This window comes from Pelobates fuscus, chromosome 8 (assembly GCF_036172605.1).
Source record: "Pelobates fuscus isolate aPelFus1 chromosome 8, aPelFus1.pri, whole genome shotgun sequence".
NCBI classification, from domain to species: domain Eukaryota; kingdom Metazoa; phylum Chordata; class Amphibia; order Anura; family Pelobatidae; genus Pelobates; species Pelobates fuscus.
In genome coordinates this window covers 156,810,070-156,822,639 of record NC_086324.1, presented here as the reverse complement: position 1 = coordinate 156,822,639, position 12,570 = coordinate 156,810,070, and the positions used below count along the sequence as shown (strand labels likewise).

The following is a 12,570-nucleotide window of genomic DNA, read 5'->3' as shown; positions in this document are numbered from 1 at the left end:
TTCTCATTTAGAATTGCCTGATGTACTAAAATCTCAATCAACACTGACAGAACCAATATTTTGAATTGGAAAAAGAATACAGACTTTAACCATGTTCCCACCAGACTGAATACTTGTTCTGCTTAAAGGATCACTATAGTGTCAGGAAAATATAGCGGTTTTCCTGACACTATAGTGCCCTGAGGGTGCCTCCACCCTCACGGTCCCCCTCCCATGGCGCAGCTTACCTTATTCCAGCGCCGGGCTCCCTCGGCGCTGGTGACCTCTCCTCCCCCGCTGACGTCAGTGGAGCCGAATGTGCATGCGCGGCAGTGCCGAGCGCACATTTAAAGTGTCCATAGGAAAGCATTTCACAATGCTTTCCTATGGACGCTCTGCGTGATGGAGGTATTATATGCCTCCAGCGTCGCAGATGCGCCTCTAGTCGATGTCCGGAAGACAGCCACTAGATGCTGTCTTAACCCCAAATGTAAACATAGCAGTTTCTCTGAAACTGCTATGTTTGCATCTGAAGGGTTAAAACCTGAGGGACCTGGCACCCAGACTGTTATGGTACTTTTTGAAAGTAAACCAAAATGTTCAAAGTCTATCTGTTCCTGTCCAAATCAATAAATTAAATTGCGTATATACGCTGAAGTAATTAAGTCTGACACACGAGGTTCAGGTTAAAATAACTTCGAGAAAGTTTATTGGCAAGTGAGGAAAAAGCGGGCGCGCAGGCCCTTTTAAGAGGCATTTTGCGTCATCATTGATTATTAGAATATCAGCAAATAAACATCATCAATTGGATTAATTGTTAAGTGACGGAGTTAGTGTCTTACCTATTGGTTAGTAAAATTAAGAGGTTAGTCCCGTGCCCACCCATCAGAGGTGGGATTATTCTGGACACGGGTGGGGGACAAGGGGGTCCTAAGCGTCATTTTACACGGTCAATTATATCAGGCTTTATGTCCAGGTGCAAGGTCTCTTATGAATAGAACATTTCATTACTACTGTGTTCTGTGGCCTTCAAACTGTACTATCTTACAAGCTCTAAGGAGTAGCCAGCAAGTCTTAAGGAGTAGCCAGCACCTCCTGGTACTTGTCCTTGAAGGAAACACAGTCTTTGTCTACTGTATTAATTGGGTTGAGAAGTTCAGTCACGTAATGTAGTTTTAAAATGAACAAGTTAAGTCATGAGGACAAAATGGAGGATTGAAGAAGTCAGGTTAGGAGGACAAAATGGAGGACGAAGTCACAGTATAAAGTTAAAATGGAGTTAGTACAATAATTCAATACAAGTACAATAAAGATTTTTAATAATTCCACATCAGTCCCCCCTATGAAATGTTAGATTCTAAGAGATAAAACTTTATTATGTTAGTATCAGAAGACGTGTTAACCCAAAGGCACAGAAACCCCGTGGCCGCTAGCTAGATGTTAATGCAAAGTGCAAGGCTGTCCCTAGATCTGACCCTAATAGGCTAACCATCCGTCAGTATGGCTCTCGAACGCTTCACACCCAAGGGTATCCCATGGCAGCTAACCCACCACTTCTCCACATGGGGCCTTTACCATTCACTGACAGATGCTGTCCCTAATCTAGTCCCTGACTAGAATTCCTGCACTTTATCAACAAAGGGGATAATTTGCAGCGGCAGACAGGGTGAGTTGATGTCTTGAAATTCTTGGTCATCAACTTCGAGATGGGTAAAAGCGGGTGCCGCTTGGTCAACAGTCTTCATGAGGGATTTTCTCAGACATGGGAGGACACAACAAAAGAGAAGAGCAAAAATAAAAAGAAAAATTAGTATAGCCATACCAATCTGCATTAAAGCCTTTTGCCATCCTGTCATCCAACCAAACCATCTTTCCCAGGGATCTTTTATCCCAGAATTCCTTTTTAACTCTTCAGACAGGTCATTTAATTTTTCTATAGCTAGTGTGACTTTACCATTAGGGCCTGTGTTTTCTGGGATGTAGGTACAACATGTCATAGTGTCGGGCAAAATCTTACAAACCCCTCCTTTTTCGGCTAAGATCATATCTAGGGCCATCCTATTCTGAAAAGTCATTTGGGATGTGGCCTGTAACTGTTCGGCCAACCCCTGGAGGGCGTCTCTGGTGTAATTGACAAAACGCTGTTGATTATAATAAATGTAATTTATCCAATTTAGATTCTTGTTTGCGGTAACTATGGTAAAAATTGATTCAAATCCTGCAGCAACTTCATCCCTAGCTTTAAACTCATTGGGCACCCCCCTGGGCACTCCAATGGCATCAATATATACATGAGGATCAAAACTTCCTTTCACTGGGGCGTCACGTTTAACCTTAGTGTGGCTGAACTCATGGGTGTTGAGGTGTGTGTCAGAAATAATATGTATAGGCATGATGGCCTTAGTCAAAGTACACTCTCCCCACCATTCCGTGTCCATTCTGGATCTCAGCTGTAAATCCCCACACAACCAGTAAATGTCTCCTAGTGACCTAGTATGGTGTTGCAGCAAGCGTACAGGAACAGTTCTGTATGTAGCACAATAACCTTTGGAAAAGTTACCCACAAATTTACCAATACCATCGTACATGGCATAGCAAGTGTAATTACCTTTATATACGGTAATACCATCAGGGGGTTTGACATCGTTGGCTAGGAGAGGATACTCCTTTGTCCATGCAATACATATGGACCTGTTAAAATTATAGTGATAGGCAAAAAGGCTTAAAATACATTCTTCTATATCTACAGGTAGGATTAAAGGTACGGTACCTAGGTGAGGCCGGGCACCGCCACACACGTAACATGCAGTTCTATTATGCTTATTAGCATTATATTTCATCCATTCTAACCATAAGTTTACATCATTAAAACCTGTTTCAGCGGCCATGGTATCTTCAAAAGTGGGGTTAGCAATGGCCATCATGTCTTGAAAGGTCTGGATATGAGGTTTTAATGGGTTAGGGACCATATGGGTGGCCCCTTGCCACTCAGAAGAGTTGCACATATCTTTAAGGTAGAAATGCCCTAACTTTTTATAGGAACCCTTTTTCCAATACATCCCCATCACATACTGGTCTGCATCCGTTGGGCTTGGATGCTCAATATTAAGAATTAATTTCATTGGTGTACTCCCCCCGGGCTTTCTCAAAGTCATCCTCTGGAGAAGGGATCTACCATGATCATCTACTTTAGATACGGCACTTTTTGGTTTGTAACCCCAGGCAGGCCCGGCATTCCATCCCGCCGCCCCCCAGTGATCACAATTGTGCCCCCATTGTTTGTCAACTACACAAACATATGGGTCTTTCGAATGAGGGATATCTCTATAGATGCTCTGGATTTGTGGTGTGGGAAATGGGCATTCTACAATATCACAGTAGTCAAAGGTATAAGTAGCCACCTGGGTGCATGATGAATTATACCAGAAGGTGTACCCACTAATGTCTTTGGTAATGGCTACTTGCTGGGCCTTCATAAGGCTAATTAAGGAGAAGATGTACCAGAGATACATGTTTGTGCGATATTCGCTTCCTCTGGGGCAGGAGATTTCTTGCAGTGGGAAGCGTGGATCCAATTTGGCCTACCGGCCAATTTGACGGAGGTTGCGGTAATCAGGAGAACTTGGAATGGACCGTCAAATCTTGGTTCCAGGGTATTTTTCCGCACAAACTTCTTGACCAGGACCCAATCTCCGGGAAGTAGGTTATGGGAACCTGTATCCAATTCGGGATCTGGAATTGAAGAGAAAACTTGGGCATGTATTTTGTTTAGGACATTTGCAAGTTCAGTTACATAGTCTACTAAAACATCTGATTGGAGTTGCAACTGCTGCGGATAATAACAACCTAGTCTGGGTGCTGTCCCAAATAGAACCTCATATGGGGACAGTGAATGCTTCCCTCTAGGTGTGTGCCTAACACTAAATAGAGCTATTGGTAGGCTTTCTGGCCAGGGCATCTTTATTTCTTGTGACATTTTTAACATTCTAGTTTTTAGGGTGCCATTCATGCGCTCCACTTTACCACTACTTTGTGGGTGGTAAGGGGTATGGAAGGCTAGAGTCACCCCTAGAGCAGTCCAAATTTCTTTAGTCACAGTTGCTGTAAAGGCTGGGCCTTGATCACTCTCAATAACTTCTGGGAGTCCGAATCTACATACAATATCTGTAAGTAGGCGCTTTGCGGTTGTTTTTGCAGTGATATTGGCCACTGGGTAGGCTTCTGGCCAGCCTGAGAACATGTCCACTATTACTAGTGCATATTCATGGGGCCCACTCTTGGGCATTTGGATGTGGTCAATTTGAATCCGCTGGAAGGGGTACATGGGCTTTGCCAGGTGTTTCGCAGGTACTTTAACTGGTCTTCCTGGATTGCATTTTGCACAAATGACACAGGCCTTGCAGAAGCTATTGATCAATGTTGTGATTCCAGGTGCTTCATAATACTTCTGTATGAGGGCGGCCATCAATTCTTTTGACAGGTGTGCAGGCCCATGTGCCCATTGGACAACTGCTGGATACAAATTTCTGGGAAGACAAAATTTGAAGTTGTTGTAATATATTCCGTCCTTTTGGACAGCTCCTTTCTTTTTCCATTTCTGGATTTCTTCAGGAGTGACTGCAGCTTGCTGTTCTTGTAAAATTCGCAAATCAGTAGGAAGAGTTTGCAGGGCAAAAATAGGGACTTCTTCTTCTTGTCCGGACACTTCTTCATCCACTTCCTGCAAATCCCTGGCCGCTAACTTAGCAGCCTGATCAGCCAAATGGTTGCCCTTTGCTTCATCTGTATCCAATTTCCCATGGGCCTTTACTTTCAAAACGGCCACTTCTTTGGGGAGTAGGAGGGCATCCATTAGCTCCTTGATTGCAGTGCTGTGTTTGACTGGTGTACCGGCGGTGGTAAGAAATCCTCTAGTCTTCCAAATTAGGCCGAAGTCATGTGCCACGCCTAGAGCATATCTTGAATCTGTATAGATGTTGGCACGTTTTCCTTCGGAAATTTTGCATGCTGAAGTCAGAGCCTGTAATTCAGCTTCTTGTGCAGACATTGTTGGTGGTAAGGATGATGATTTAATAACTTCATCTGTTGTGGTTACGGCATATCCTGTATGATATGTTCCTCCTTCATCGGCATATCTCGATCCGTCCACAAACAGGGTAAAATCCGGATCTGGTAATGGGTTCTCATGCACAGTTGGTAAGTGCACTGTTTCCATTTTCATCTGTTCAAAACAGTCATGAGGTGTTTCTGGGTCATAATCATTCTTTATGACCAGATCTTGAAATTCCTTTTCCAGGAAATGGCGTGGCCATGCTTCTAGAAGGTCAGTTGTTGGGTATTTGACAATACCATTTTCCTGTAGCTGTTCTTCATTCATGGTGGCCCATAGTTTTGCCATGGGCCCAAGATCATTCCATGACCTTGTCTTCAACTTGGTAACAGGAATATGTGGGATAGCAGTATCCCAATGACGGTAAAGGTAGTTAAGTTGTTGAGGTAGCTGGATCAAGACCATACTATTGCCGTCAGAGTCACAATAGAAGTCTTGTGCAGTAAGCTTTACATCGGTCCGGTGGTAAAGCTCATCTTCATAGCAAGGTTCAGGGGTAATGTTTGGTTTGTACCACGTGGTGCAGAAGGCGTGATCTGGGCCTTCACAGAGAGGTTTTTCACCTTCATAAAATGTCAAATGTGGATGCATGACTTTCTTGATACATCCACAGAGCAGGTGAATGTAGGTTTCATCCGTGATAAATCCATAGTAGATACCCCCCTCAGGGAGTGGAAGAAGAGTGGACGGATTAAGTACCTGACATCTTTGGATGGAAATGTTGTCAGGCAAAAGAAGATGACACTGTAAGCGCAGGTGTCTGGCTGGAGACACGTGCTTGAGCTGGACTTGGTTGATGATGGCAGAGATGTCATGAGGGGCCAAAACAACCAGAGGGTGGCCAAGGACCAGGTCTGAGGTCTTCTCTATGAGTTCTCTCGCAGCAAAAACAGCCCTGAGACAGGAAGGAGTCCCTCTGGCCACAATGTCCAGTTGACATGAGAAATATCCAATAGGCCTCTGGCGGCCTCTTAAGTCATTAGTTTGGGTGAGCACTCCTGTTGCGTGGCCTTGTCTTTCAGAGACAAACAATTTGAAAGTTTTGGAGTAGTCAGGTAGGCCCAAGGCAGGAGCGGAAGCAATGGCTCGTTTGAGAGCATTAAAATTGTCCATAGCTTCTTTAGTTAAACAGAAAGGGTCAGACTTAAGTGCGTCATAGAGAGGTTGCATGAGCAGAGAGGCTTCTGGGATCCATGCTCTGCAGTAGGAAATGAGGCCTAGGAAGGCATGAAGAGACTTAGAAGTCCTTGGAGGCGGAATATCCAGCACAGCTCTTACCCGGTCCCGAGTAAGATGTCTGGTACCTTGAGATAGGCAGTGTCCAAGGAAAATTACTGAAGGTTGGCAGAACTGTAGCTTGATGAGCGAAGCTTTGCATCCTTGTTCTGCCAAATAACAAAGCAGACTAATTGAGCACTCTTCGGTAGTGGGTATGTCATCTCCACAGAGCAGCAAATCATCCACATACTGAAGCAGAACAACTTCTGGGTGCTCGGCTTGCCATGGGTCAAGGATGGTGGCCATGGCCTTTGCAAATTGACTTGGTGAATTTTGTGCCCCTTGGGGCATGACAGTCCAGGTATACTGTTGCATCTCATGAGTGAAAGCAAACAGATATTGGCAGGATGGGTCCAGTGGGACACTGAAAAAAGCATTTGCTAGGTCAATAACTGTGAAGAATTTTGCAGATGGTGGGACTCCAGAGAGCAGAGTATGAGGATTTGGTACAAGAGGGGTGTCCAGGACTGTAGCTTCACTAACAGCACGGAGATCCTGAACCATCCTGTACTTCTCTGGCTCACCCTTCGGAGTTTTCTTTTTCACAGGAAATAACGGGGTGTTGCATTCAGATTTACATTTGACAAGGGCACCCTTCTCCAAGAGTGCCTTAATGTGGACAGAAATTGCAGCAGACTGTGCTGGTTTTAATGGATATTGTGGTTTTCTTGGTAATTTAGCTCCTGAAATAAGCTTTACCACCACAGGGGGAACATTTAGGTGACCTATGTCCTCTGGGCCTGAGGACCATAACTTTGCGGGCACCTGTGTTTTTAATTCCTCTGGGAAATTGGACCTTAATTCTGCTGTCTCCTCACGGGGCTTTTCTAAATGCAGCATCAGAGGCAAAGAGCATAGGGCTGAAGTGTCTGATACAGACAGAGGTGTAAACATTTCTACCTGCCCATCCGGGGTAAAGGTGATGGATGCTTGCAGGCGTGAGAGAACATCAGCACCTAACAGGTTAATTGGGCATGTGGAGGATACTACAAAGCGAGCGAGCAGGCTAGAACCAACTCGTAGTGGAGTTGTTAGAGGGCTATGTCTCGGTTGGCCATCCACTCCAACACAAGAGACATCAATATTTGACAGAAAAGATGGGTCTGGCAAGTCTTGTTCTCGTAGAACACTACGGGCTGCACCTGTGTCAACTAGAAATGTGGTGGGGTGGCCTTCAATGGGCAAAGTCACTGTGGCAAGTGGCCCCCCCTTATCCCCTGTAGACACTGCCATTACAGGGGTTACAGACACAGGCTTGCCAGTTTCCTATTCATCGGGTTCCTCAACTATTGGGACCCCTTTTTCGGTCTTAGTGACCGGGGCAGGTCTGGATGGCTTTCTTATCTCTCTTTTGGGTTCCGGGCAATCACTTTTAAAATGACCTTTAGCTTTGCAATTAAAGCAGAAGCTATCCTCTGGTCTGGTGCCCCTGGGAACAGGGATACTGCGTGATACCATAAGAGGAGCAGAGCTTGGCCTTTTGGGGGTCTGGGCAGATTCTAGGCCCCTAGCGACTAAAAGCAGGGTATCCAGGGGAACAACCTTATATTCAGGGCGTGCAGCAATAATTCCCTTGCGTATAGAGTCTTTAACGCCTTGGACAAACGCACCTGACAGCATTTGTGAATGAATTTTGTCAGTAAGATCAAACCCCAAATCTGTGAACATTTGATACAGTCTTGCATGAAACTTTTCCACTGATTCTCCTTTTTCTTGAACAACATCAGTAAGGCCAGCAGCCTGATCTGCAAGTTTGTCCTTAGCCCATTCTCTTAATTGGGTGCAAAAGGTTACCCCGGAGGGGTAATCAACATCACTGGAAAGCAGATCTGTACTGAGGTGACGGGCCATACTTGGCCAATAGGCATCCCCTGCTTTAATAGCACAAATGCTGAGTAGATCACGCCATGCGGCGGAATAAGTCTTTTGAATTTGAACTATCCCTCGGTAAAAAGGCATAGGCTGTTTTTCTGGGTCGGGGAGCGATTTCATTAATGCGCTAGCTTGAGTGGGGTTAAAGGCAACATATTTAGAAGGGGCCTGTTCTCCCCGACCCTTGTGGCCAAAAGGGTCATCGATAGAACGGTGAGTTGGGGCTCCCGCGGCAAGCTCCGATGAGACATGGGACACCCTGTCCATCTTGTCATCATCGAATTCTATGATATTGGCTCTTTTGCGTGGTGCAGGGCCCGAATGAGGTGAAAGGATCGGTGGTTGGGAACGAGCCCCAGATGCAGGGGTGGCTAGTGAGTCATAACCTGGGGATAGGTAGTCACCGGGGATTACCGGCATCAGGGCCGAACTGGGGGCCGCCATATTGGTGGCCGGAGAAGGTGCTACATTAGGGTTAAGGGAAGAAGCGGCGGCCATGTTGGAAGAGGGCACATCCGGGGCAGACTGTGTCGGACTGGGCATGACCGGGACCTGGGGAGTGGCTTGGGGAAGGGGTAGTGGATATCCGGGATAGGGCAGAGTCATGGGATACGGGAAGGGGTAGGGCCAGGCTGGGGAGGGGAAGGAGGTGGGGTATTGGACTGGGGTGGAGATGGGAGGGGGAGGAGTCGGGGCGAGGGTGGAAGAGGTGGTTAGTTGGGCGGATGAGGAGGGGAGGGGGTCATGAACGGAGAGGGAGCGTAGGGAAGGAATGGCAGATGAAATGTTAGTGGGAGGTACAGCAGGTAGCGTAGGGATGGACGAGGATGATGGGAATGTTAGGGACGGGGAGGGGGAAAAGAAAGATCCATCAGAATTCAGGACCGGGCAAACAGGGGAGGTGGCGGGATGAGTGTTAGGAGGATTGGGAGCGGGGAACATAGTCAGCTGGCTATCACCTACTGCTGACTGAACCTTGGGGATAGACGTCCCCTGGGCGCCACTTTGGGGCGCTGGCTGAGGGTAGACCCCAGCAACGCAATTCTGATGATACACAAACAATTTCACACCCTTGTGATTTATTTCTTCCTCAACCCAACCTTCTAGCTGAATAGCCTTCGCTACTCTGTACCATGCTTCAGCAGTCTTTAATAAACCATTATCTGTAAGCTTGCCTTTCATTTCTGCCAGTAACTTACGCCAACTTTCTGGTTGCAATCTTCCACCCGTTGGTACAGTAATTTTACATACTTTTGCAATCTTTACAACACCTTTAACCATCTCCTCACCCTCTCTGTTTTCTACCAAATCACATGCTAACCAGCCCTTATTGGGCTTGCTTAAATCCTGCCCCATAATCCCTTTACCCCTATACCAGCGTCCTAGATATAGGGAGAGAGAAGGAAAACGGAACAAGAACGTCTACAATGCTCGACTGCCACCCGAGAACCGCAAAACTTTCTCAGGTGCGTCTTCCCAAAACGTAGACTAGTCACTGAATCCGCCTACCCGGGGTGGTAGACACGGATTGGAGCGAGGTGAGAAGTGTGTGACCAATCACTTCTCCTTCAAGAGGAATGGGAGTGGATAGTATAATAATATAGGAAGTACAGAAAAGATGAAAGGCAAGGAAAATCCTTAGAGACAGACACAGGAGTTCATGAGACTCCTATTAAACAAACAAGACAACAATACAGTTGAAATACAGTGCATGCATCACAATTCAAATGAAATCAACAGTAATTCCTTTCCTTTACTCGTGTGCTTACTCCAAAGTCACCTCCCTCAATCCCGTAGTATCTTACTACCAACGGCCAAGGATAACAGCTAACACCGGTCCGAAATCCATATGCCTCCCTCGTCACAGCAGCCCACTCGTAGTGTCTGCGCTACCCTCACCCTTGTAGTGCCCCTATAAAGACCCACTTTATAAGTCCCACTACTCCGTGGTGATGAAGACAGCAATGCCTGCCCGAATTCACACACCACAAAATAAAAATTGGAATGGCTCCAGCTCAGCGCTCAAAGCTGGAGGGTACCACCACTCTGCAAGCAGAGTAACGTGCACAGAGAAGCTAGCTAGGCTATCAAAGTGACACAAGAAGGATCCCCAGGAAACTATGAGTCTACACAATCTCCACAGATCCAACACACCTCTTTTTCCCTACAGCCCCAGCCACGAGGCTCCTAAAAGAGTTAAACAGGAAAAGATGACCCCCAGGAACACATCCACAGGTCAACCCCCCTTTTTCCCTACAACCACAGCACAGTGGTTCCTAAAAGGAGTAAAACAGGCAACAGAAGACCCAGGCAAATCCCCTCAGGTCCACCCCCCTTTATCCCAAAAGAGGTAAAATACAAACAGATAAACAGACAAACCGAAGACCCAGGCAAATCCCCTCAGGTCCACCCCCCTTTATCCCAAAAAGGAGAAAACAAGCAAGACAGAACCCCAGGCAAAACCCCCGCAGGTCCACCCCCCCTTTATCTCAAAATGGGGAAACAAGCAAACAATTCAAACACACCCAGGCAACAGATAGACTAAAATGCAGGTAAACAAGTGAGTAACGAGACACCGGGCAAGATATTACCTGTCTTTGATGTCCTCCCGGGAAGCAGTCACAGACACGTGGACGGGTCAATCAAAGGGGCCGGAACGTACCGGTGGCTCTGCAGAAGTCTCTACCGTGTATCTGGAGGTGATCAATCTCCCTTCCTTCCCCCTGGATTCCTCCGTCCACCCTTGTCTTCCTTAGGACGGCTCACCGGCCGGACATAGCCCGATGCCCCACGTTGGGCGCCAAGTTGTTATGGTACTTTTTGAAAGTAAACCAAAATGTTCAAAGTCTATCTGTTCCTGTCCAAATCAATAAATTAAATTGCGTATATACGCTGAAGTAATTAAGTCTGACACACGAGGTTCAGGTTAAAATAACTTCGAGAAAGTTTATTGGCAAGTGAGGAAAAAGCGGGCGCGCAGGCCCTTTTAAGAGGCATTTTGCGTCATCATTGATTATTAGAATATCAGCAAATAAACATCATCAATTGGATTAATTGTTAAGTGACGGAGTTAGTGTCTTACCTATTGGTTAGTAAAATTAAGAGGTTAGTCCCGTGCCCACCCATCAGAGGTGGGATTATTCTGGACACGGGTGGGGGACAAGGGGGTCCTAAGCGTCATTTTACACGGTCAATGATATCAGGCTTTATGTCCAGGTGCAAGGTCTCTTATGAATAGAACATTTCATTACTACTGTGTTCTGTGGCCTTCAAACTGTACTATCTTACAAGCTCTAAGGAGTAGCCAGCAAGTCTTAAGGAGTAGCCAGCACCTCCTGGTACTTGTCCTTGAAGGAAACACAGTCTTTGTCTACTGTATTAATTGGGTTGAGAAGTTCAGTCACGTAATGTAGTTTTAAAATGAACAAGTTAAGTCATGAGGACAAAATGGAGGATTGAAGAAGTCAGGTTAGGAGGACAAAATGGAGGACGAAGTCACAGTATAAAGTTAAAATGGAGTTAGTACAATAATTCAATACAAGTACAATAAAGATTTTTAATAATTCCACATCAAGACCACTTCATTGAGCTGAAGTGGTCTGGGTGACTATAGTGTCCCTTTAATGATTTTTTTGTTTAGTACCAGGCTATAACTAATTTATTTTTTACTTTTGTACATATTTTACTTCTCTCATATATATAGGAAATTATATAATGTATGTATATTTTATTTTGTATGTGTTTTATTCGACAACAATTCAGAAGTTAGTGTATACATATATATATGCCATTATTATGTTAGCTGTTATTCTATATTACACAAAACATTAATAAATATATTGGAAAAGAAAAAGAAACATACCAATAATACACACACACACACACCCCTCCTTTTTTTGCAGCCCTGGAAAAAAATGTATACCAGCCCCATAAGTCATTGTGCCATGTAAGCTCACGGGCTATCTACCTATGCACTTTGTATAAAAGAGCTTAAATGGCAAGATTTCAGCTTACGGGCAGGGCCCTCTCTACCTTTTGTATTTGTGTGTGTATATTGTATGTTCTCCACTAATTGTACAGCGCTGCGGAATCTGTTGGCGCTTTATAAATACCAGTAATAAATAAACGAAGAGTGTGTATGTATGTGTATATATGTGTGTGTGTATATATATATATATATATATATATATATATATATATATATATATGTCTGTCATCCTGAAGAAGGCTCCAGAGGAGAGCCGAAACGTTGATGTATTTTTTTATTTTTAACATGAATTAAAAGTTACATTTTATTTTCATCTGAAAGACCCTGGAGTGCTATCCATTTA

The 12,570-nt window shown here is 45.1% G+C and overlaps 1 long non-coding RNA gene across 1 annotated transcript in view; it reads right to left on the bottom strand.

Moving 5' to 3' along the window:
* Positions 1–12,570, bottom strand: part of LOC134571854 (uncharacterized) — a 618,817-nt gene that overhangs the window by 588,821 nt on the left and 17,426 nt on the right. The gene's annotated exons all lie outside the window — the stretch shown is intronic.